Source organism: Pan troglodytes, chromosome 4, assembly GCF_028858775.2.
Source record: "Pan troglodytes isolate AG18354 chromosome 4, NHGRI_mPanTro3-v2.0_pri, whole genome shotgun sequence".
In the NCBI taxonomy this organism is placed as follows: Eukaryota; Metazoa; Chordata; class Mammalia; order Primates; family Hominidae; genus Pan; species Pan troglodytes.
Window position 1 is genome coordinate 58,357,186 of NC_072402.2, and position 24,016 is coordinate 58,381,201.

General features: G+C 43.1%; 1 pseudogene; it reads left to right on the top strand.

Annotated features, from left to right (window-relative positions):
• Positions 1 to 6,787: 6,787 nt before the first annotated feature.
• On the top strand, positions 6,788 to 8,077 carry LOC100608916 (26S proteasome regulatory subunit 4-like; annotated as a pseudogene).
• The last annotated feature ends 15,939 nt before the right edge of the window (positions 8,078 to 24,016 follow it).

A 24,016-nucleotide genomic window follows, 5' to 3' on the forward strand; every position in this document is an offset into this window, starting at 1 on the left:
GAAAGTACATTTACATTCACACTCATCCATTTTTCCTTTTCCCTAGCTGCTGCAGCTCAGATCTTCCTCTTCTTGTTCAGAGTTAACCTTTGCCCTGAGCCACATTCCTTTCTTTCCAGGTGCTACACGCCCAGCCTCTTCCTCCCTCTGGGATGCTTGCCCCCAAAGCTTATAATTATGAGAGCACTTCTCCAGGCCTGAAACACCCACCCCTTGATCAGGTGCTCCTCTAGCTTCTATCAAATCCCTTTCCTCCTCTTCTCACCCAAACTTTCAAAAATGTAGCCTACACTCTTTCTTCTTCCTCATTGTCCATTCCTCAGTTGCTACAGCCTGGCTTCTGCCCTCCTTCCTCAGCTGAAACCAGTCTCCCAGGCTCCCATATGCCAGCTAATGGGCACTTCCCCTCCTTCCTCAGCTGAAACCAGTCTCCCAGGCTCCCATATGCCAGCTAATGGGCACTTCCCCTCCTTCCCTCACCAATCCCTCTGCTTTGTCTACATTGTTAATGACTCGCTAGTACTAAAAACTCCCCTGGCTTCTATGACCCTACACTTTCATGATTCTCCTCCTCTTTCATTCATTCATTCAAACAAAAAATCACTTATTGGCACTTACTATGTGCCAGGGGTTGCAGGGATCTAGGGGTGAGGAAAACAGACATAATGCCTGTCCTGGTACACCACACTGTCTAGTGGGAGAGACAACAGTAAACAAGACAGGAAACAGTCAATTCTTGTTATTCAGCCTAGTTATGGTCTAGTCTATAAAGTCTCTGCAGACAATGAATTAGTGAACACTGAATCACTGCTCCTGGGAAGAGCCAGGCTCCTTCCAGCCTCTGGTCACAACATTTCATAAACCAAACAATACATGACCTTGTTTTATATGTGTTTCTTTTACAGACATCTTATTTAATGTATATTTATGAGTGATTAATTATATGCAGCATGTTTTAATAAAAAAAACACTAGCTGAGAAGAGTTTAACATTTTCCTGATCCTGAGTAACAAGATTTCTCCCAGGTCAGAGTCTCCCTGTTCATTATAATCACTTCCTGAGCTGCTTTCTCATCTTGCCCTAGCATTCAGGACCAGTGGCCTTAGATTGATGCTTTTATTAATTTGCTGGATTTATTCTCTCTCTCTCTCTCTCTCTCTCTCTCTCACTTTCTCTCTCTCTCTCTCTCACATACACACACACACATGCACACAACATGCCCCAAAACACAAAATACACACACATTTAGCATTTTTCAACTCAAGTCGTTGGAGCTTGTGTCTCATCTCATTATCATCCTACAAATCATCTTGACACATTTATTTCTGCTTCTCCAACTTTAATTTCTAGGATGCTGATATGGTTTGGCTGTGTCCCCACCCAAATCTCAACTTGAATTGTATATCCCAGAATTCCCACATGTTGTGGGAAAGACCCAAGGGGAAGTAATTGAATCATGGGGGCTGATCTTTCCCGTGCTATTCTCCTGATAGTGAATAAGTCTCATGAGATCTGATGGGTTTATCAGGACCTTCTGCTTTTGCTCCTTTCTCATTTTTCTCTTGCCACCACCATGTAAGAAGTGCCTTCCTCCTCCCGCCATGATCCTGAGGCCTCCCCAGCCATGTGGAACTGTAAGTCCAATTAAACCTCTTTTTGTTCCCAGTTTCTCATATGTCTTTATCAGCAGCATGGAAAGGGATTAATACAGATGCTGTGTTTAAAATTCAACCTGACACATCATATTTTCCTAAGAATCAAGATGGAATTGCATTAGCCAGAGGTGAATGTGAAGATTACTGTGGATTCAGCGAGGGGCGGAAGTGTGGAAATGAGAATGACTCCAGAGTCAGACAGACTGGGAAAAGATGATGACTGCCATTCACTAACTGAGGCCTCAGGTTAGGCACTTACCTTCTCTGAGCCTCAATTTGCTCATCCACAAAGCGGTAGTAAAGGATCTCAAAAGAATGCTGTGAAGATTAGATGTATATTGCATGCAAGTTCCCTAGCAAAGAGTTAGGGCTCAATTAATGCCACTTTCTCCCCCTTTAGACTTATTCAGTTCTCAAGATGATCTCTGTGCCCACTTGCCTGGAGGAATTTTTTGGGCCCACTGGAGTAGGAGCTGGTATTAAGAGCATCTTTCGGTACTGCAGAGAAGGAAATTCTCACGGCTTAAACTTGGAGTGAGAGAGCTCGAAGAGGAGGCAGGAATCTTGGGAAAAGAAGAAAGGGGTGGTGAGACAAGAGGCAGTTTCTAGCATCATGGGGAGGGGAAGAGGAGATCATAACAAGGCATTGTGATGGGGAAGAAAGAGCTGGAGGAAAAGAAGGGAGCAGGCAGAGCGAGGCAACCAACCAAAGCAGGGAAAGCAAATGACTGTCACCACGCAGGCCACCATCTCTACACGGTGGGGGAAGCCAAGCACCTCCTCAGACTCAGCTCACAAGAAGGTGACACTGCAGGGGAAGGCTCTGGGCAGCCCTCATCAGGGTCCAGGGCCCCCAGCCAAGAAGAAGGAGCCGCTATGAAGTCCATTCCCATGGCTAGGCTGCTGAACCCCTAGTGTGGAGACATATGGGGCAAAAGAGAGTGTCAAATGAAATAGGGAACCCAACTATCAGGCCTGGCTGTCATGTGGGTCTAAACTCCAACTACTTTTAATATAAGGACCCAGATTTAAGTAAAAAATGGACATACCTCCTGCATGATAGTACTTACACTTACAGCCACATGGCACACAAAAACTGCTTAGAGCAAATGGAGATATTTGAGGACTCATTTCCATTATATCACCACTCCGCAGGGATCCACAGCCATGGGATTCAGAGCAACTCCAGGAGGGAGAATGAAAACCCCAAAATTTTTCAAGGGGCTCTCTTTTCCAGGTTTACAAAGGGAGAATTGGGGTCCTTGTGTCAATTCTTCCAAGGGAAAGGACCACCTCCTCCCTTCTCCTTCTGTGCTCCAGAGCAGTAGAATCTGACCCTCCTAATTACATTCTTGCCTCACTTGGGTTTATTCCCATTTATTCCCCACCCCCATTCCCCTCTTTGCCAAATTCCTCTTCCTGATGAGTCAGGGATTAAAAATGCTTGGCATCCTTGCTGAATAAATAGTATTTGTCCACAGTGACACTGGTCAGTGGCAAACTGCCTTTGTTCTGTGATGAGAAGCATGAGCACACAACTTGCAAGTTGTCTATCCAGGACTCTGGTCCTATATGGGCATCAAACTCATGCCCTTGGCCTTGTTTATGTCCTGTTCCAGCTAGCTAGGCTGGCTTGCACAGAAGGAAGGAGTGAAGGTAGAGGGAGAAAGGGAGAGAAGGGGTGGGGGGGAAAAACTTGTGCTGGTTTTATACAAATCTTCTCCAGTTTAATCATACCTGTGATGTAGATAGAATTAGTCCCATTTTATAGATCCAGAGAAATTCAGTCAGTTGCCAGATTTGCAGGGGTTAGAAAAGCTAGAATTTGAACTCTCCTATTCTGAGTGGGAGCCTGTCATTCTTTGTGCCACATCAAGCCACTGATGGAAGTGAGCAGGCAGTTGACTGAAATTGATTGCCATTCTGCCAGCCTCCAAGCCTTAGGAAATGGCCTGCCTCAGATAGAATGGAAGTTGCAGTGGGCATCAGACAGCACTTTCCTCTTTCCCCTCGGCCTCTGGCGTCAGGCTGCCCCAGAGGGAGATCTGTTGTGTTTTCAGCAGCTCTGGAAGAGACATTTCTCCGGGAGTGGTGGACACAACAGTGTCCTGTTATTCCCCTGCAAGTCCCACTGGGGTGTGGCAGCCATAGCAGGAATTGCTTACTTCCCTTAGCAGCCCCTGACCATCGCATGTGCTCACATTAGCTCAGGAAACTCTGCCATATGGGCTTCTTATGTCTCCTGCCTTCCACAGCTTCAGGCACCTCTTCAAATGCTTTTTAATTCAGCTGGCATTGTGGCTCACAACTGTAATCCCAGCACTTTGGGAGGCTGAGGTGGGCAGATCGCTTGAGCCCAGGAATTTGAGACTAGCCTGGGCAACATGGTGAAACTCTGTCTCTAGAAAAAATACAAAAATTAGCTGGGCATGGTGGTGCATGCCTGTGGTCCAAGCTACTCAGGAGGCTGAGGTGGGAGGATCACCTGAGCCCAGGAGGTTGAGCCATGATGGTGCCACTGCACTCCAGCCTGAGCAACAGAGTGAGACCCCATTTCAAAAATAAATAAAGTAAATAAATTCAGACTGTCATGAGCCATTCATTCCCAAAGATTCCATTTGTGCTTAAGCCCAATATTTTACAGACAGGATGAACAAGACTCAGAGAAGCAAAGAGACTTCCTGAAGGTCACATGGCAAGTGAATGACAGAACTAGGGCCAGAATCAAGGTCCCTGACTATTCTTCAGTCACTCAGCAGACATTCATTGAGTGACTAGAATCTGCTAGGCACCACTCCGGGTGCCAGGTGTCCATTGCTGTCCTTAGAAGCAAGCTGCGCTGCTCTGCTGGGGCTTCCCTGCTCCCCTTTCCTGGATGCTTTTCATTCCCAGCCCCAGAGTCTAACCCCGAGACCTCCAGGGCCACTCACCACAGCATTCCTGAAGACTTAGAAGAGGTGCTTTTGTGTGCAGCCCTTTCCTCCAAGACCCTGGAATGCATGTTCGCAGAACTTGCTGATTTATAGCCATGTTGCCTTTCAAAGAATTCCCTGGCCTGCGTTAAGTCAACAGATTTGAGAAAAGGCTTGTTAAAAGTTCTGTCACGGGAGCCAGTTGTTCCTTGTGTTCGCAGGATGCTTTCTTTAACCCTGGGTCCTGCTCAGGCCAGTAACAGCACACCCTGGGCCTACAACTGCTCAGGATCTGTGTGTAAGACATGGAAACTCTGTCATATAAATGTATTTAGTGCTCCTCCGTCGAATAGCCCTAAGCCCTGTCATATAAATGTATTTACTGCCCTTCCCTCGAATAGCCCTAAGCCTCTATTCTCTCATTTATCATTCTTTGTTTTTTACTGCCTTAATGGTTTTTGTGATCATATTAGCCTATTTTCTATTTTTATCCTCTTGTCATTCTGCCCATCAACTGAGAGCAGTGGCCATATCCTGTTTGTACATGCCGACCTTTCTGAAAACCATTCATTCATTCATTCATTCATCCACCCACCCATCCATTCAACAATCCTGGCCCTGTCCTGGGAACTGAGGATGCAGCAATAGAGAAATAAAGATGGCTGCTGCCTGCCAGGTGCACTGCCCAGATCCTTGTTCAGGGTCACTCTGCTCATTCCCCAGCTGCCAGGATTGTTACTGGCTGATGACCCACATTGAGTCCTCCCTATGAATTGCCCTTGGCCAAAGGGAGCTGTGTCCCCTTCCTGGGGACACTCTGCATCCAATGACTGGCTGATTTGGGGCCCGCCCCCTTTGTCTCAATTCAGGACATCCCTGAAGCACTTCCCCAGCCTCAGGGCTCCCCTGGGAATCAGTGGAGACCTCTGTTGCAACTGAATCACAGTTCAAGTCCTCTCTGTGCCCAGTCTTGCTTCCTTCACACCCTGTGGCTGCTGTGCCTGAGAGCACCCGCCGCCATAACCCTCCTTGCACGCAAATCTCCAGCTCAGAGTTTTGTTCCCAGGGAAGTCATCCTATGACACCTGCTATCATGAAGCTTATATACTAAGAGTGATAGAAAATAAACACAACAAATAGTAACACAGTTATGTGAAAAATTACATTGCTGTGGGAAGAAATAGAGTGGGGTCAGGGGATCAGGAATACAGATTGGGAAGATGATTAATTTTTCATATTCAATAGAATGATTGGACTGGCATCTCTGAGAATGTGACAGTTGAGCAAAGACTTGAAATTAGCAAACTGAATGTCCAAAAGCTTCTGAATCCAAAATTGAGCCTGGATCAGTCAGGATTTCCCAGAGAAACAGCACCAATAGGATGTGAATGTGTGTATGTGTGTGTGTGTGTACATATATGTGAATATGTACATGCATACACACTCAGATCTGTTTCAAGGAATTGGCTCATGGGATTGTGGAGCCTGGCAAGTCTGAAGTCTGCAGGGAAGGCCAGCAGCTGGAATAGGTGGGAGTTGATGCTTTAGTCTTAGGGCAGAATTTCTTCTTCTCTGGGAAACCTCAATTTTTGCTCTTAAGGCCTTCAAGGGATGAGGTGAGGCCCAACCACATTATGAAAGATAATCTGCTTTACTTATAGTCTACTATTTGTGAATGTTCATCACATCCCCAAATACCTTCACAGCAGCACCTAGGTTAGTATTTGATTAAGCATTGGGTACTATAGCCTAGCCAAGCTGACACAGGAACCTGACCATCACACCTACTCTGTCCCACAGGTACATATCCCAACACCTTTCCCTGCTTTACTTTTCTCCTTAACACCCATCAAGAGCTGACATTCTGTATATTTTACCCTCCCCAGTGTCTTACACCAAGCCCACTTCATTCATTTATGTAGTACCTGTTTATTCTCTTGAAAACATATAAGTTGGTAGCCTTCCAGTGTGAGTATCCCCAAGAGAAAATACGCATCAAAAATTAAGAACTTAGAAATGATAGTTGAGGTGGAGGAACTTCCAGCAGTGGCAGCTCAAGTGGCCAAGACAAGGTGGGTCAAAGTCAGGGTGATGGTCATGGTCCTAGACATGGCAAGAAGGATGACAAGGACAAGAAAAATAAGTAGTAACCTCCTGTACCAACTAGAGTGGCGGAAAAAGAAGAAAAAAACAAAGGGACAAGATGTTGCCAGTAAACTGCCACTGGTGACCCTTCACACTCAGTGTCGGTTAAAATTACTGAAGTTAGAGAGAATTAAAGACTATCTTCTCATGGCGGAAGAATTCATTAGAAATCAGGATCAAATAAAACTATTAGAAGAAAAGCAAGAGGAGGGAAGATCAAAAGTGGATGATCTGAGGGGGACCCCAATGTCAGTAGGAAACTTGGAAGAGATCATCAATGACAATCATGCCATTGTGTCTACATCTGTGGGCTCAGAACACTATGACAGCATTCTTTCATTTGTAGACAAGGATCTGCTGGAACCTGGCTGCTCGGTTCTGCTCAGACACAAGGTACATGCGGTGATAAGGGTGCTGATGGATGACGCGGGTCCCCTGGTCACAATGATGAAGGTGGAGAAGGCCCCCCAGGAGACCTATGCCAATACTGGGGGGTTGGACAACCAAATTCAGGAAATTAAGGAATCTATGGAGCTTCCTCTCCCCCATCCTGAATATTATGAAGAGATGGGTACAAAGCCTCCTAAAGGGGTCATTCTCTGTGGTCCACCTGGCACAGGTAAAAATCTTGTTAGCCAAAGCAGTAGCAAACCAAACCTCAGCCACTTTCTTGAGAGTGGTTGGCTCTGAACTTATTCGGAAGTACCTAGGTGATGGGCCCAAACTCGTACGGCAATTGTTTCAAGTTGCTGAAGAACATGCACCATCCATCATGTTTATTGATGAAATTGAAGCCATTGGGACAAAAAGATATGACTCCAATTCTGGTGGTGAGAGAGAAATTCAGCAAACAATGTTGGAATTGGAACTGTTGAACCAATTGGGTGGATTTGATTCTAGGGAAGATGTGAAAGTTATCATGGCCACAAAACAAATAGAAACTTTGGATCCAGTACTTATCAGACCAGGCCGCATTGACAAGAAGATCGTGTTCCACCTGCCTGATGAAAAGACTAAGAAGCACATCTTTCAGATTCACACAAGCAGGATGACACTGGCCAATGATGTAACCCTGGATGACTTGATCATGGCTAAAGATGACTTCTCTGGTGCTGACATCAAGGCAATCTGTACAGAAGCTGGTCTGATGGCCTTAAGAGAACATAGAATGAAAGCAACAAATGAAGACTTCAAAAAATCTAAAGAAAGTGTTCTTTATAAGAAACACGAAGGCATCCCTGAGGGGCTTTATCTCTAGTGAAACACCGCTGCCAACAGGAAGATGGTTGGGAGATTTCCCAACCCCTGAAAGGGATGAGGTTGGGGGAGTTGCCCAGAGGAATCCCTGTTCCCATTGATTTTTATTAGCAAAGCATCCTGTGTGTATTTTGGAGTACGATGTGTAAGTGCCCAATGTGTGGCCTTCATCTGTCGGTCACTGTGCAGCACTCTGCTTCCAAATAAAGCATGCTCTTTCACAAAAAAAAAAAAAAAGATGGTTGATGCTGAACAAGAGGTGGTCTCAGGTGGGTAACATGAAAGTGCTGGTTAATGTCCCGAGTTAATGGGTTCAGAGATTTCAAAGGAAGATGAAAATTTGACTTGAGAAGTATTTTTTACCTTTCCAAGGTTTCATCTGACAGAGCAAGCCACTTGGACACAAAATGAGTTTACAAGAGCAGCAAACAGAACCAAACCTGAAAGCATCGCCAGTCTCTGTGTTGGGTCCATTTGAGCACCTTGATGCCAACTCTTTAAGCCTGGGTGGGAGGCAAGACTACCTAGAGTTTCTTTACTTTTTAAGTATGTGCAATCTGATGACCCCTTCTCTCTCATCAGGTTCAGCTTTGTCTGACCAGTACCTAAGGCAAATGTTGGCCTCACAAACTTTTCCAAACACCAAGCATTTAATAAGAGTATCAACTCTGGCTCATGCAAAAGTGGGTGACTAGTAGAAATAATGGGGACAGAAACAGAGGTGTTCTTGTCATCCGATCATCCCTTTTCCTGGAAAATTTGAATATTTTCCATAAAATTATTATACAGTTATTCACTTTAAAGCTGTTCTCAAATGTCCATAGAGGCTCAGTCATGAACGGATATTCATTGAGGCTTCACACTGTCTGGGCATGTCAGGAACCATCCATGTAATAAATAGACATGAGCACACATCTATGAAAACTTAGCTGGTTACTCAAGACAATGTGTGTCCAAGCATAACCTGGAAATTCGTCCCATGAGGACTCAGAAGCAGGAAAGAAAATGTCACTGTTAACTGATGTGCATAGAAAAGGCTTCATTGATGGAAGAAGAATAGAACTCAGGCAGAGAAGAGGAAAGAAGGGCCTCTGGGTGGGAAGGCACCCAGAGCAAAGGCACCCAGGTGGGAATGCATATGCATATTAGGATGCAGAATTCTCTCCATTATACCTAAGGGTCAAGGAGGTGGGAGCAATGTAAGAACCGAAAAATGTTTTCAGATGTAGAATTAGCATATATAAAGGAATAAGATTTTTTTCTGATTTATAAAAATATTCCTGAAGTTCTTCTAAAATTAAGCAACATTTAGTTTAAGATCTAACGAATCACTCTTTTAGAAAAGAAAATAATTATATGAGAAAAGAATCCTCTCCCCTCATTGTATGAGCTGTTAATTCTCCATTGTTCTCTGCGTGTTGGTTATTTATCTATTGTCTCTTGGATCCAAGCCCACCTTTCTATACTCTGCTCTTAGTTATGGTAAGCCGTCTGGTTCATTTCCCCTTAGATGCTGCCGGCAGAAGCCTTAGAGTGTGACTGGAGGTTGGGAGGAAGGAAAGGGACCCTCCTTCCTGGTCTTTGCACTTTCTGGGAGTGTCTCTCCAGCAGCAGTATTGCTCCAGCAGCATAGTTGGCTCCAGCTTTCAGTAGCCCCAGAACCAGCCTCCCATTCCCCCTGGCAGGCACTAGCAACAGCCAGGCAATGCCCATCTCCAGGGGGTTGAGCTCAGTCAATGGGTCTGCCTCTGAGCCACTTGGTTCTGCTAACTCTACCTCTTGACTGTTGTTTCCCCAGGCCTAGAGTATGTAACTGATTTGTCAAATTAATTTTATTTTTTTAAAGATAAGTTCATGTAACATAAAATTCACTGTTTGAAAGTGTACAATTCAGTGATTATTAGTAAATTCATAATGTTGTGCAACCATTACCATGATCTAATTCTACTATGTCTTCATCACTCCAAAAAGAAACCCTGTATCTCCCAGTTACCACCAATTACCTTTTTTTACTTTGCAGTCAACAAGTGTTTCCTGGAGAGATACCCCTAGACTGTGTAAACATCCCATTCTTTACTCAACTTTCACCTTCCAGCTTTCAAATCTATTGATGCATTTTGCCTAAAATAATTACTATGGTTCTCAAATTGCTCTAAGTCCTTAATTTTTTCAGCATTCATTAGCTGGCATTCTACTTTAGGAAAGAGCATTCTCTTTCCATTTATGTGTTCATTTGCTTGTTATATCAGGATAGACTCATGGATATCTATTTTAATCAATGGGATATAATCTAATACTGTGGTTACTTGGACACACAAATCATCCCAGATTGGGCCAGCTGGCACCCCTTCCGGCTGTCCCATGTCCTCTATGTTGCCATCATTATTTGATTACTTTCTTACCTTCTGGCACAACAAGATATTTTAAACTTGGCATATTTTTCCTGGTCCACCTGTGAGATCTGCCATTTCTCCAAGGAATTCTGGTCCATATTCATGGAAAAATAGTATAATATTTAGAAACTAAATTCTAGGTAGGATCTTTGTTATTGGATTTCACTACTCCCAAGATTTCTCTAGTACAAAGCTAGGAAATGTATGTATTTGTGTACATGTGTGAATGTGTATACATACGCACACATGAAGATATAAAGTGTATGCACAGACTCACAGAAATGTATATCAACGTTTTGTTTCTTTATCCAATCCCACATAGTGCAAACTCTAAATTTACACCTAAACTTCTCATCCTAATCCCATAGACCACAGCGTTCATTCTAGCTTTCTCCTTTCCTATGTTTATTACTCTTTTCTTGCAGTGAAACCTGGCTCCCACCGCCTCATTATAATGACTTATTTCCTCAGCCCTCCTGCCCACTGCTTTTACTCCATCTCCCAAGCCCAGAGAGCTAGCACCCCCATTTAGCCATCTTCCTTGCATGGCCAGAAACCCCATGGGGCCGATAATCTATCTGAAAACATTTCATTAATGATAAAAATATATATTGTGATCTAATGACTTAAACCTATTTCCTTTGCAGAAAGTGTTGCAAATGTTATAATACAGCAAACTCCTTGAATGTGTGTGTCTTCCAGTAACTTTGATAGACTGGCCAGGGTGAAAGTTAATCCATGAATGTGATAGAGTGTTTTCTCTGAGAAAAGCTAACTTTATGCCTTTAAATCCATGAGTTGTACATGAACATGACATGAGCAAACATGTATTGTTCAATGGTTCCTGGTGGCCACTGTTTTTATTCTGGATTTTTGCTTCATAAAAACGATAAATCTGATGTTACAAGCTTTCTAAGAAAGCTCACATTTTTCCTAAGGCTCAAAATTGAAAGGAAAAAGATGGTGCATGGCTTCATGAGCCACTTAGTACTGCAATTCAACTGTTAAAAATTACAAACAAAAATTTTATTTAATTTCTTGCTTGCCCTTAATAGGAAAGGCATCTTTAAAGGATTGTTGACTATAGTTTCTGGAACGGTTCATACTGGAAGATCCTCTCAGCTAATCAAACACTGCTCCTTTTTCTTTTCACTAGATGCATTGTGGCCTGAACATGAACATACATGAGGCTAAGTAATTTTTTTTTTTTTTTTTTTTTGAGACAGGGTCTTGCTCTGTCACTCAGGCTGGAGTGCAGTGGCACAGTCATGGCTCACTGCAACCTCAAGGGCTCAAGTGATCTTCCTGCCTCAGCCTCCCTAGTAGCCGGTGTGTGCCACCACACCCAGCCAATTTTTTTCATTTTTTGTAGAGATGGGGTCCCACTCTGTTGCCCAGACTGGTCTCAAACTCCTGGGCTCAAGTGATCCTCCCACCTCACTCTCCCAAACTGTTGGGATTATAGGCATGAGCCACCAGGCCTGACCAGCAATTTATACCTTCTCTGACTCTTAAACCTGCCCTGGGGCCATTGGTGTACTCATTGTATTTAACAACCAGCTTTCTGGGGTGCTGCGGGGAGAGGGGTAGTCCTGATTTGCAGTAAATGGCTATTTTTGTAGCATAAATACTCCCACCATGGCCAACGTCAAGCTACCAACATGACATCACTTAACTAGGGGCAGGGAAGAGATTACACAACTGGCTCTCATGAGCTTGTGTGAGCTACCTCCAGCCCGGATGCCCGTGTGTACCTATAAACCAACCAGAACCACCCACCCACTTAAGCATTGTCTCCAAACTGCCAGTGACTTAAAAAAAGTTCTGTACCCTAGAGAGATAAGGGTTCAGGAAACAGGCTATAGTCCTTGATTTTGGGTGTTCACATGCTTAACTCAGAGAGATGACTGTCCTGTATCCATGATCAACAGAGAGGTTTTTGCTGGGAACAAGAGAAACGGGAAGAGAATAAGTGAAAGAAAAAATAAAATCAGCAAACTGTCTTGAAGTCAAAACTGAGCTTGTGGTAAAGCATATGAGATCAACCACCTCCTATGTTTTCACAGTTCTGCTCTGCCTGGAGGGAAGTACCAGCTCCAAAGGAGGTCCAGCTGGTCTCCTGGGAGCAGGATTTGCAGGCTGAGGGTTAAAGGCGCTCTAAGCCATGGAGCACCTCTGACCCCCACTGGCTGCTGTCATGCATTGCACCTCAGGGATGGCCAAGGCCCCTCAGTACATTGCCCTTTCCTAAACACAAGTGACCAGTTTCTCCTTTGCTGTATTATCAGGACTTTCCACCAAGTGCCATCTATTTCTCATCCATCTCCTTTGAAATATTTTCACTCTTTATCTACTTCTCCTCTGGGCTGGTAGATATTTCTAAGTCATTGTATAGTGCATGGATTTTATTTTCATTTTCGTTTGATCAGAAAATGAGTCGAGAAGATATGACATTGTTGCATATGTGGTTGATTTTCATTTCTCTTTTTCTCATCCTTTTGGTGACAAACACCAGGAGCTGCTTCTTTTTGTATAAGAAGTCCTTCAGCACCTATACTGGTCATCATCTGAAGCGCATGCTCTCTTGCGGTCCCTTTGATAGAGCAAGAGCACCATCCACAGCAACAAAACATGCCCTGAGTCTCTGGAGGGAGCCTGGACAGTTAACGAAACCCAGGGCCAATGGACCACAAAGCCCAGTCCGTAATCAGAGTGCTGCATCAATTGCGCACACTCAAGTGTTTGATTCCATCGGTTCACTTTGGTATCTGTATGGCGTCTGTCTATTTGTATGATACCTTGGTAATCTGACTCATGAATTAGGCCAGACCAAAGCAAGCTGGGGGAAAGGCGGAGTATTTGTGGGTAAGGAACATGCCTTCCAGCCTTGTTCTAAAAACCAAACATTAGTTGTACATTCCAGGTATTCCTCAAAGGAATTATTTTTTTCCAGTACCCTGTATTAAATTAATTTTGATTTTGCACCTAGTCTCACTGCTTTAGATCATAACCTGAGTGTGACTTCCCTTTGCTGAGCAGGAAAAGTCTTGCCTCTCTACATCTCTATGTATCACTTTCAAATACAAAATTCTGGGTTTCTTATTCTAAAGAACTGCTTTCTGCTCTTTTTTCTCATGGCCAGCAGAGGGACTCCAGAGAAACCCTCAGACAGTGCGTGGGATTAGGCCACTTTGTGGTGGCGAAAGATCCCCCAGCTCTCTAGAGAAGTGACATTTAACCCTAGGGTTTCCCAGCACAAATACAAAAGGTTTGAGAAATAGAGCCAGGTCTCTCAGGACCACAGGTAACAATAATCTTTACCTGAGGCTGAGAAGAGCTTTGTAATCACATCCACCCCTGGCAGAGAGAAAGAAAGCAGGTTAGCACTTAAAAAAAAAAAAAAATTGTGAAAACTGAAGGAGAAAACAACCAGAACCGTGGACGCGAGCCATTGTTCCTCATTGACGTCACAGCCCTCCAGAGCTGCGGAGAGGGGATATTTGGGAGACTAGGGACCAACTCAATTTTATTATGTTTTGTTGGCTGATAAACTTCACAAATGTCCTAGTCATCACTGAAATTATTTAGTCACTTGTCACACTTTTCTCCTTTATTTCCCAATCTTATAGACAATGAGCAAATTGTATAGGAAATAAACTGTTTGTTTGGCAACAGATGCTGGAGAGCATGTGGAGAAATAGGAATGCTTTTACACTGTTGGTGGGAGTGTAATTTAGTTCAACCACTGTGGAAGACAGTGTGGTGATTCCTCAAGGATCTAGAACCAGAACTACCATTTGACCCAGTAATCCTGTTACTGGGTATATACCCAAAGGATTATAAATCATTCTACTATAAAGACACATGCATGCGTATGTTTATTGCAGCCCTACTCACAATAGCAAGTCTTGGAACCAACCCAAATGCCCATCAATGATAGACTGGATAAAGAATGGATAGAATGGACATAGACACCATGGAATACTATGCAGCCATAAAAAAGGATGAGTTCATGTCCTTTGCGGGGACATGGATGAAGCTGGAAACCATCATTCTCAGGAAACTAACACAGGAACAGAAAACCAAACACTTTCATGTTCTCACTCATAAGTGGGAGTTGAACAATGAGAACACATGGACACAGGGAGGGGAACATCACATACTGGAGCCTGTTGCGGGGGGTGGGGGACTAGGGGAGGGATAGCATTAGGACAAATACCTAATGTAGATGACAGGCTGATGGGTGTAGCAAACCACCATGGCACGTGTGTACCTATGTAACAAACCTGCACATTCTACACATGTACCCCAGAACTTACAGTAAAAAAAAATAAACTTTAAAAAGGATATAAACTCTTTGTTTTAATAAAATGTATATTATAACCAGGCACAGTGGCCCACACCTATAACCTCAGCACTTTGGGAGGCTGAGGCAGGCAAATCACTTGAGCTCAGGAGTTTGAGACCAGCCTGGACAACACGGCAAAACCCCATCTCTAAAAAGAACAATTACACAAATTAGCCGAGTGTGATGGGTGTGGTGGCGCATGCCTGTAGTCCCAGCTACATGGAAGGCTGAGGTGCAAGGGTCATTTGAGCCCAGGAGGTCGAGGCTGCAGTTAGCCGAGATCACACCACTGCACTCCAGCCTGGGCAACAACGAGACCCTGTCTCAAAAAATTAAATAAAATGTATATTACAGTCAGACAGGCTACTCTGTGAATTCTGAATGGGCCACTGTCTCTAATCAGAAAGCTTTGTAGATATTCTTGGCACATGGCAATGGCATCCTCAATCAGTGTCTATGTGGCTTTACTAAAAATTAACCAAAGATCGGTTTTATTTCTTAATACTAGACAAGACTGATCAAGCAATAAGAAGTTGTGGTGTACTTACCATGTTCAGGGAGTATATAAGGCAATGAATGCAAGGGTTGCAGCAAAGAAACATGGGACACAGTCCCTGAATATAAGAAGCTATCTACCTAGGAAGATGAGGCCCAATCCGATACAAGCAATAAAGAAGTCTCAAGTAATCTTTTTACTGATAATACTGATCAGGATAGTAATAGTGACAGTGTATTGAGTGTTTACTCTGTTCCAACCACTGTGCTAAATGCTTTATATAAATCATGTTGTTGAATCCTCAAAACAACTTTATTAAGTAGGTACTATTATTATTGCCACTTTAGGGGTAAGGAAACCAACCCACATAAAGTTTAAATCATTTGCCAGGATTTTATTCCAGGCTGTCCGACACCAAAGACCATGCCTTTAAATATCCAGCAATCTGTAATGCCTCATAAGAGCAAAGGGAGTTCAAAGTGGGGAGATCAGCATGGGATGGATGAGACCTTCAAGGAAGAGGGATCCTGGAGATGTAGATGTGGTTTGGGGTAAAGAGAGGATGGAGAAGACCTTCCAAGGAAGGAGGGAGAAGGAGAGGGAGAGCACACACAGGCTGAGAAGTGAAAATGCACAAAGCTCATTGGGGTCCCAAGAGTTACCCTGCTGCCACTGCACACCCTTTTTGCATGGATGTAAGTGGGTGGATAATGGTGGTCAGGTGACAAAAGCACATGGAAGTTAGGATTATGGAAGGGCCTCCTTGAAAAAAGCCTTCAGAAATTAGAGGGAAATAAAAACAATTGAAACCAAAACAAAGTTGATGAGTGGAACCTAATTAAACGAAAGAGCTTTTACACAGCAAAAGAAACTATCAACAGAGTAAATAGACAATCTAGGGAACGGGAGAAAATATTTGCAAACTATGCATCTGAAAAAAGTCTAATATCCAGACTCTATAAGGAAATTAAACTAATCAACAAGCAAAAACCAAATAACCTCATTAAAAAATGGGCAAAGGACCTAAACAGACACTTCTCAGAAGACATGCAAGTGGCCAACAAACATATGAAGAAATGCTCATCTGGCTGGGTGCGATGGCTCATGCCTGTCATCCCAGCACTTTGAGAGGCCTGGGCAGGAGGATCACTTGAGGTCAGGAGTTAGAGACCAGCCTAGTCAACATGGTGGAACCCCATCTCTACTAAAAATACAAAAAAAATTAGCAGGGTGTGGTGGCGCACTTGTAATCCCAGCTACTTGGGCGGCTAAGATGGGAGAATCATTTGAACCCACCTACTTGGGAGGTGGAGGTTGCAGTGAGCTAAGATCGCGTCACTGCATTCCAGCTTGAGCAACAAAGCGAGACTCCATCTCAAAAAAAAAAAAAAAAGTTCATCATCACTAATCATCAGAGAAATGGAAATCAAAACCACCATGAGACACTATCTCACGCCATTCAGAATGACCATTACTAAAAAGTAAAAAAAAATAAAAAATAAAAAAAAATAAACAGATGCTGGCAAGGCTGCAGAGAAAAGGGAATACCTATACACTGTTGGTGGGAATGTAAATTAGATCAGCCACTGTGGAAAGCAGTTTGGCGACTTCTCAGAGAATTTAAAACAGAGCTACCATTCGACCCAGCAATCCCATTATTGGGTATATGCCCAAAGGAAAATAAATTATTATACCAAAAAGACACATGCACTCATATGTTCATTGCCATGCTACTCACAATAGCAAAGCCATGGAATTGACTTAGGTGCCAATAAATGATGGACTGAATAAAGAAAATGTAGAACATATACACCATGGAATATTCCACAGACATAAACAAGAATGAATCATGTCCTTTGCAGCAACATGGATGGAGCTGGAGGCCATAATCCTAAGTGAGTTAATGCAGGAACAGAAAACCAAATGCTGCATGTTCTCACTTAAAAGTGGGAGCTAAATATTGAACATACATAGACATAAACATGGGAACAACAGACACTGCAGACTACTAGATGGGAGAGGGTGGGAGGGAATGAGGTGAAAAACTACCTATTGGGTACTATGCTCATGACCTGGGTACAGTCCATCTATGTAATAAACCTGCAGATGTACCCCTGTATCTAAAATAAAAGTTGAAAATTTTAAAAAATCTTTATAAATCTAGATAAGAAACTGTTAACTTTTCACCATTTAACAAAAGTAAATGTCTTACAAGAAAAATGTTTTAAAGGGATAATCTATTGTCCAGAAGAAAGATGACAAAATTATATTTAAAAAGAGAAAGAAAGGGCCGGGTGTGGTGGCTCACGCCTGTAATCGCAGCACTTTGGGACGCAGAGGCAGGAGGATCAGTTAAGGCCAGGAGCTCGAGACAAGCCTGGCCAACATGGCTTTCTACTAAAAATACAAAAACTCACCAGGCGTGGCGGTGGCACCTGTGGTCCCAGCTACTAGGGAGGCTGAGGCAGGAGAATCACTTGAACCCAGGAGGCGGAGGTTGCAGTGAGCTGAGATCATGCCACTGCACTCCAGCCTGGGCAACAGAGAGAGATTCTGTCTTGGAAAAAAAAAAAAAAAAAAAGAATGAATGAATGAATGAATGAAAGAAATTGGAGATGAAGAAGGCAACATTGAAGCCAGGACAAACAATAAGTAAATTACTTCAACAATTATCCATGTGAAGTGACAAAGGTATGTACTTTGAGAAGAGGGCAGGAAATTCCAACCAGAGATGAGGTGTCACCAGTGGGATCTGGCTAAATTCCAGCCCCAGACATTTTATATTATAATCCCAACCAGGAGGTATCAAACACTAACATATTTTACAACTTTGGTGTGGTCACCTAAAAATAATAACCATCTCTGACAAGTACTATACCAAGTCCTTTTCATATGCCTTTCATTCCCATAAAAAGTAAGCTTAGGAATTATCATCATGATTGATGTTACAGATGAGGAAACTGAGATTCAGAGAACATCTGACTTACTAAAAGCTTCCCAAATAGGAAACAACCAACTAAAAGCTCAAACCCAGATCATCTTACTCCAAGTTATTCACTAATGCTTTCTACAAACATCAACTGAGAAGTCATAAGCACCAAGCACTATGCTACTTAAATAATTCATACCCACCACATTAGGAAGCTTATGGCGATTGTACGGATAAACATAATAGATGTGTTAGCTATAGGTGCCAATACATTCCCTAAGTGCCTCAACATTTGTCATTGGGATAAGTGTGTATTAAATATTTGAGGGCACGTTTCATAAGTAAAATTCCAATTCAAATGCAGTTTATTCCATCTTCTTGCATGGGGGTAGCTGAAAAGAGCCAGCTGCCCATCCTACAGAATGAGTCCAGAAAGTGATGCATCTGATGTCTACAGTTTGCCAACAAAGTCATTCTCCCCACTTTAGTCTCTTGGCAAGGAGAAGGCAAGCACTGACTGGTACAAACCTGCCACCTGCAGGAGCCAAGAGGAACAAACCCAAATTCCAGGGAAGTGCGGTGACCAGAGGGGACCATCTAACAACAGACCATCCTGGGATCTGGCTTCACCCCTGAGTGTGAGCCAACACCCTGTCACTGATCCTGCCCACCTCCATTCTTAATGGTGAAGCCTGGTGAAACTGAACACTGAGGAAGCTCTCAGGAAACAAAGGCATGAAGACTTTGCATGGAGTGAAGTCAGGCTGACCTAAGCACAAATCCCAACGTGGCCACTTACCAGCTATATCACTGTAACCATGTGCGTCAACCTCTGTAAACCTCCATTTTATTGTCTGTAAAATGAGATTACTGGCAATCAAATATATGTTGAATGAATGAGAAGAACGCACCAATACATTTTTGTTGGTAGGATTAGAAAAACATGTATATGTAAAGGACCTACTGTAGTGCATGGCACAGTCAAAAAATAAATGAGTATAAAATCGTTTATTTAAATAATCCGAACTTTCTCTGCATTGAGCACCCTGCAGTCAGCTCAGCTCATATATGTGTAATCCAGAATGTTTTTGTGACAAAAGCAAAACAAAACTTTGTCCCGAATCCCTTTCCCGGACTTATATAAGCCAGGACCAATCCAGCTTCAACTCATCCAAGACATGAAGTCAAAAAATAAAAGGTATTATCAATATGTGATCGGAGATATTATCAATAGAGGAGGAGATCTATAGAAGAGAGGCTATTCTTCCAATTTGACTGTATAAACTTTGGTGAGATTTGCCATCCATTCCTACATATATGTATGTGGTACTCAAAGATTTCAAAAAGCAAGTTTTGGAGCAATTCTCCTTAATCAACTGTTTCTCATGATACTATCCAGGAGCTTAATAATAATGACAACGAAATAATAGCTAGCATCATGTGCCATATAGCAGATACTATTCTTACTCCATGTTGCAGATAAGGAAAATGAGGCTCAGCAAATTTAAGTGTAGCAGACATGAGCGGTTTTCTACCCAATACGCTCCCTCCTCATTGACCAATCTCAAATTTTTTTCAAATGTCCACCCCTCCCCAAGCGGCTCTGGCATGCATACAAATTAGGGAGGCCCATCACAGAAACCCACTTTCAATAGCTGGGGTTTGGCTTAGGTAGGAACAAGTGACCTAGTTTTGTTCAATAATTCATTAGATGAGGTCTGCTAGTGGAAGGGGGGAGGCTTTTGGAAATGATTACTAGACAATAAAGAGACATATGGGAAGAAAAGTTCCTGTTTCTTCCATCAGATGTTGTGTCCAGATGTGACTCAGGGTACCAAGAAGAGTAGCTAAAGATACTACTGGTATGTTGAAGATGGCAGAGTAGAAAGATGGCAAGAACCTGAGTTCTCCCTTATCGGGCCATTGAATTAACCAACTCTAATGAAATTCTACCTCAGACTTCATAATATATGAGAAAATACATTGTTCTTCTTGTTTAAGGCTTTCAGGCTGGGTTTTTCTGTTTTGTTTTCTTTGTTTGTTTGTTTTGGCTACTTCCAATAAAAAGCTTCTTTCTGGATTCACTAAGTAAATCGGTGAAGGTCACACACTCAGCAAACGGCAGATCCAGCTCTTAACCTTCCCACCCTCTCATCCCATCCCCAGCCCCAGCCAAAGTCCCTTGGCTCACGGCAGGCCTGAGATCACAGGAATGAAAAATCTCAGTTAAAGAAAAAATCAGAAATATGAGTTTCTCTGTCACAAAGCAAAGAGCATCTAAGTAGAAGTGTACTTACCAGCAAGATTGAAAGCTGCAGGAAAAAATATGGAAGCAAATACATTTCCCCAGAAATGATTTTCACTAAACTACAAATTTTTTAACCATTAAGACTTTCTCTACTGCCAAATAAGAATCAATAGTCATCTTTTCATGGATATTAAAAACCCCTTGTTTTTAAAAGAACAGTAAATAAATAAGTTTCACCAGAAAATTCTTGACCGGGTATTCTTAAAGTGTGGTTTGGAAACTTTAAGCCTCTTTCAGGTCAAAACTAGTTTTCATGATAACACTGAGGCATCAATCGCCTTTTCCATCTCATCCTCTCAAGTGTGCATTAGTGCTCTCCAGAGGCTACATGATGTGTGATATCAAACAGAGTAGTGCAGAAACAGATATGAGAATCCAGCTGTCTTCTGATAGAAAGCATTTCTCAAAGAGAGATTTGCCAGATATCAAAGAGATTTGCAAACATTTTATAGAGACATACATCAGTGTCATTTTGATAATTTTTTGTCTTAGAAAATAAGTCATTTTCATAAATATGTGGTATTTATGTTCATTGGTATTGGGTTTATTATTGGAATTTTTAAAATTAATAAACTTTGTTAAGTCCTCGGGTTTTATTTCAAGTATAGTAACTATAGGTTGATACAACTCACATATACCAAAGTTCCTTATGGTCCTCAATCACTTGTAAGAGAGTGAAGGAGTCTTGAGACCCAAACACTTGAGAATCTCTGTTCTAGACCAACATATGATGATGTTTCTTCTTCTCCCACTTAGACGCTACCTCTTCAGTGGCAGGATTTACATGCTTGAAGCATCTTTCTGCCTCCCTCTGATGAGGGATAGATTTATGGTTTCATCCACAGACTATGGGCCTGGGGCCTGTATTGTCTTCAAACTCTGCCACTTTAAACTTTGGTAGAACTTGGGTTCCCCCAAAGGAGACGTTAAGACAGGCTCTAGCCTTGGGAAATTAGTTCGCCTCCCAGCCATCCCTCCTCTCTTCCCATAGAACCCTAGAGCCAGTTTTCAATGCCAGTCTCTCAGAGACCCTCACCTCATTTTCTCTGCCGACACTTTTGCAGATAAGTCTAGCACTGACTAGAACACAGGTTGTAGAGGGTACAGCATAACGTTTTTGTGTAGAAAGATACCCATAACAGAATATTCGGGCCTTCCGCATGAACACCCAAGAACTCACCCTGGAATGGCACAGGCAGGAACATTCCAGAGCCCTTCACATCCACTTCCCAAAAGATCTCTATAATCTGCAAAATAGGCACAAACCCTCCAGTTAGGGCAGGCCATCTGCTTTTATGCCTTGCCGCCCCAAAACTCGCTCTAACCCACCCAATCCAATTCTCACCTCCGTGGCAGCAACTGTGTGACCTGAAGTTTCATCAGTGCATGCCAGCAGGTGGTCAGTAAGGGGCAATCCTCCTGCGGTTTTCGTGGAGGGACTAGAGTGGGCAGATATGGTCCCAGGTTCCTCTGCAGGCGTTGCCAGTGATAATCTCCAACCAGCAGAAAGATGGTGATGGACCTCGATGGAGAGAGACTGGGCACATTGTGTATTCACACAATAGGGCTCCCCTCACCTGGCACCCAAACAAGGAATACGCTAGCAGGGGCAATTTTCTGAAAGGTTATCTCCTTCAGGAGCTCTGTGTTTACTGGGACATTGGACAGTGTTTGAGTGATAGGCTTCTTGCCTTTATCTCTCTGCTTTGTGAGAATGAGAAGGAAGAAAGAGAGAAAGAAGAAAAGGAGATTTTGTCAGGCTCTTCACAAAATCATTCAGAAAAGAATGGGAAGAGTAAGATCCCTTTCAGCTATATATAACATTCTATAATGTTATAATTTTACTCTTTATGTTACAGGAATCTATTGTTTAAATTTAATTGAGGCCAAACCCTCAACCCAAGAACACATCCCAAACCAACCCTCCACTGAGTAAGTTCACTGATTTGAGGAATGCTGAAAGAACAGCCTTCCCCAAACTATTGCCACTGCTGGCTTCCCATGGGGCTGGAAGCTTTCCCCATGACCATCACACTGTTGGGACAAAGAAAGCATTACCTGGTGTAATCTGAAAGCCATTCACATGAGTGATCCACGTACTGCAGGTACTGTCCATAAGTCTAGGAAGATTAAAGTGAAAACATCTCCAGTCTCTGTATTGGACATAAACTTTGCCCTTTTTCAAGATTCCCTCAATTGCTGTCTTCTCTTAGTTGGCGCCTCATTCCCAGTGTCACAGATGAAATGCTACGTAGTGGGGCACGGCACCTGAGCAGCTGAGAAGGGGCTAGATGATGCCATCCAGAAGTGTAAGGGGCCTTAACTTTCCATGGAGTAAACCTTGACCATTGGGAAACAGGAAGTGAAAGAGAATCAGAGTCTGGCCATACCACCCTGAATGAGCCCAATCTCGCCTGCTCTCGGAAGCTAAGCAGGGTGGGGCCTGGTTAGTACTCAGGTGGAAAAAAGAGAATCAGGCAGACATATGTCCTTCCTTTCATCCATTCATAGTATGGCTTCTCTTTAAAAACTCTCCAAAACAGGCAGGGCGCGGTGGCTCAAGCCTATATTCCAGCACTTTGGGAGGCCGAGGCTGGCGGATCACCTGAGGTCGGGCACTCCAGACCAGCCTGGCCAACAGGGTGAAACTCTGTCTCTACTAAAAATACAAAAATTAGCCAGGTTTGGTGGCCCACACCTGTAATCCCAGCTACTTGGGAGGCTGACGCACGAGAATTGCTTGAACCCAGGAGATGGGAGGTTGCAGTAAGCCGAGATCACACCACTGCACTCCAGCCTGGGTGATAGAGTGAGACTGTTTCAAAAAGAAAAAACACAACACACACACACACACACACACACACACACTCCAAAAAAGTCACATGTGCCAAATGAAGACAGATGCCCTATTATCTCTTTACAGCTCTTTGGGAAGTTGAAGCCAGCATCCTGCATCACACCCCATAGCTTCACCTCTTTCCTTAATTAACTTCTATTTGTTTTCAACATTTTCACACCCCTGGCTTGCACCTCTTAAACCAACTGTCAGATCTTTCCGTTAGGTTTTGTTTTCTAGGAGATCAAGACTAAGACAGTCCATGTTAAGATCTTTGAGAATATCCCAACAAATAGCACCCCTCTTTTCATCTAGGTCCTAAACAAGTTGAGGAGAAGGGGAAAAATATATATATACAGGACAAATAGCAACCTTTTGATAGATAAAAGCAAAGTTCTAAGAGTCTACGTTGAGAATCATATGTTCTTGCTGAATGAACTCAAGGCTTGCACACCCTGTCCCAGTGTCAGATTCAAGGAGACTTTGCCACGTGGAAGGGGACTACCCAAATTTGTCAGTATTATTACTGACAATAAGTAAATTCGTGTTTTCTGTGGGCAGTATGAGGACAGAGTTGAGCTAAACATACACCACAATTCTTCCCATATTTCTCAAACAAATGAGTCATTCCACCTCCCCAGAGACACAGTGAGTAAAGAAACAGAGAGAGACCCAGAGTTGTGATAAATGGGCTCCCTTTAGAGGAAGAAACATATGAGTAGGAAAGAAAAATTCTC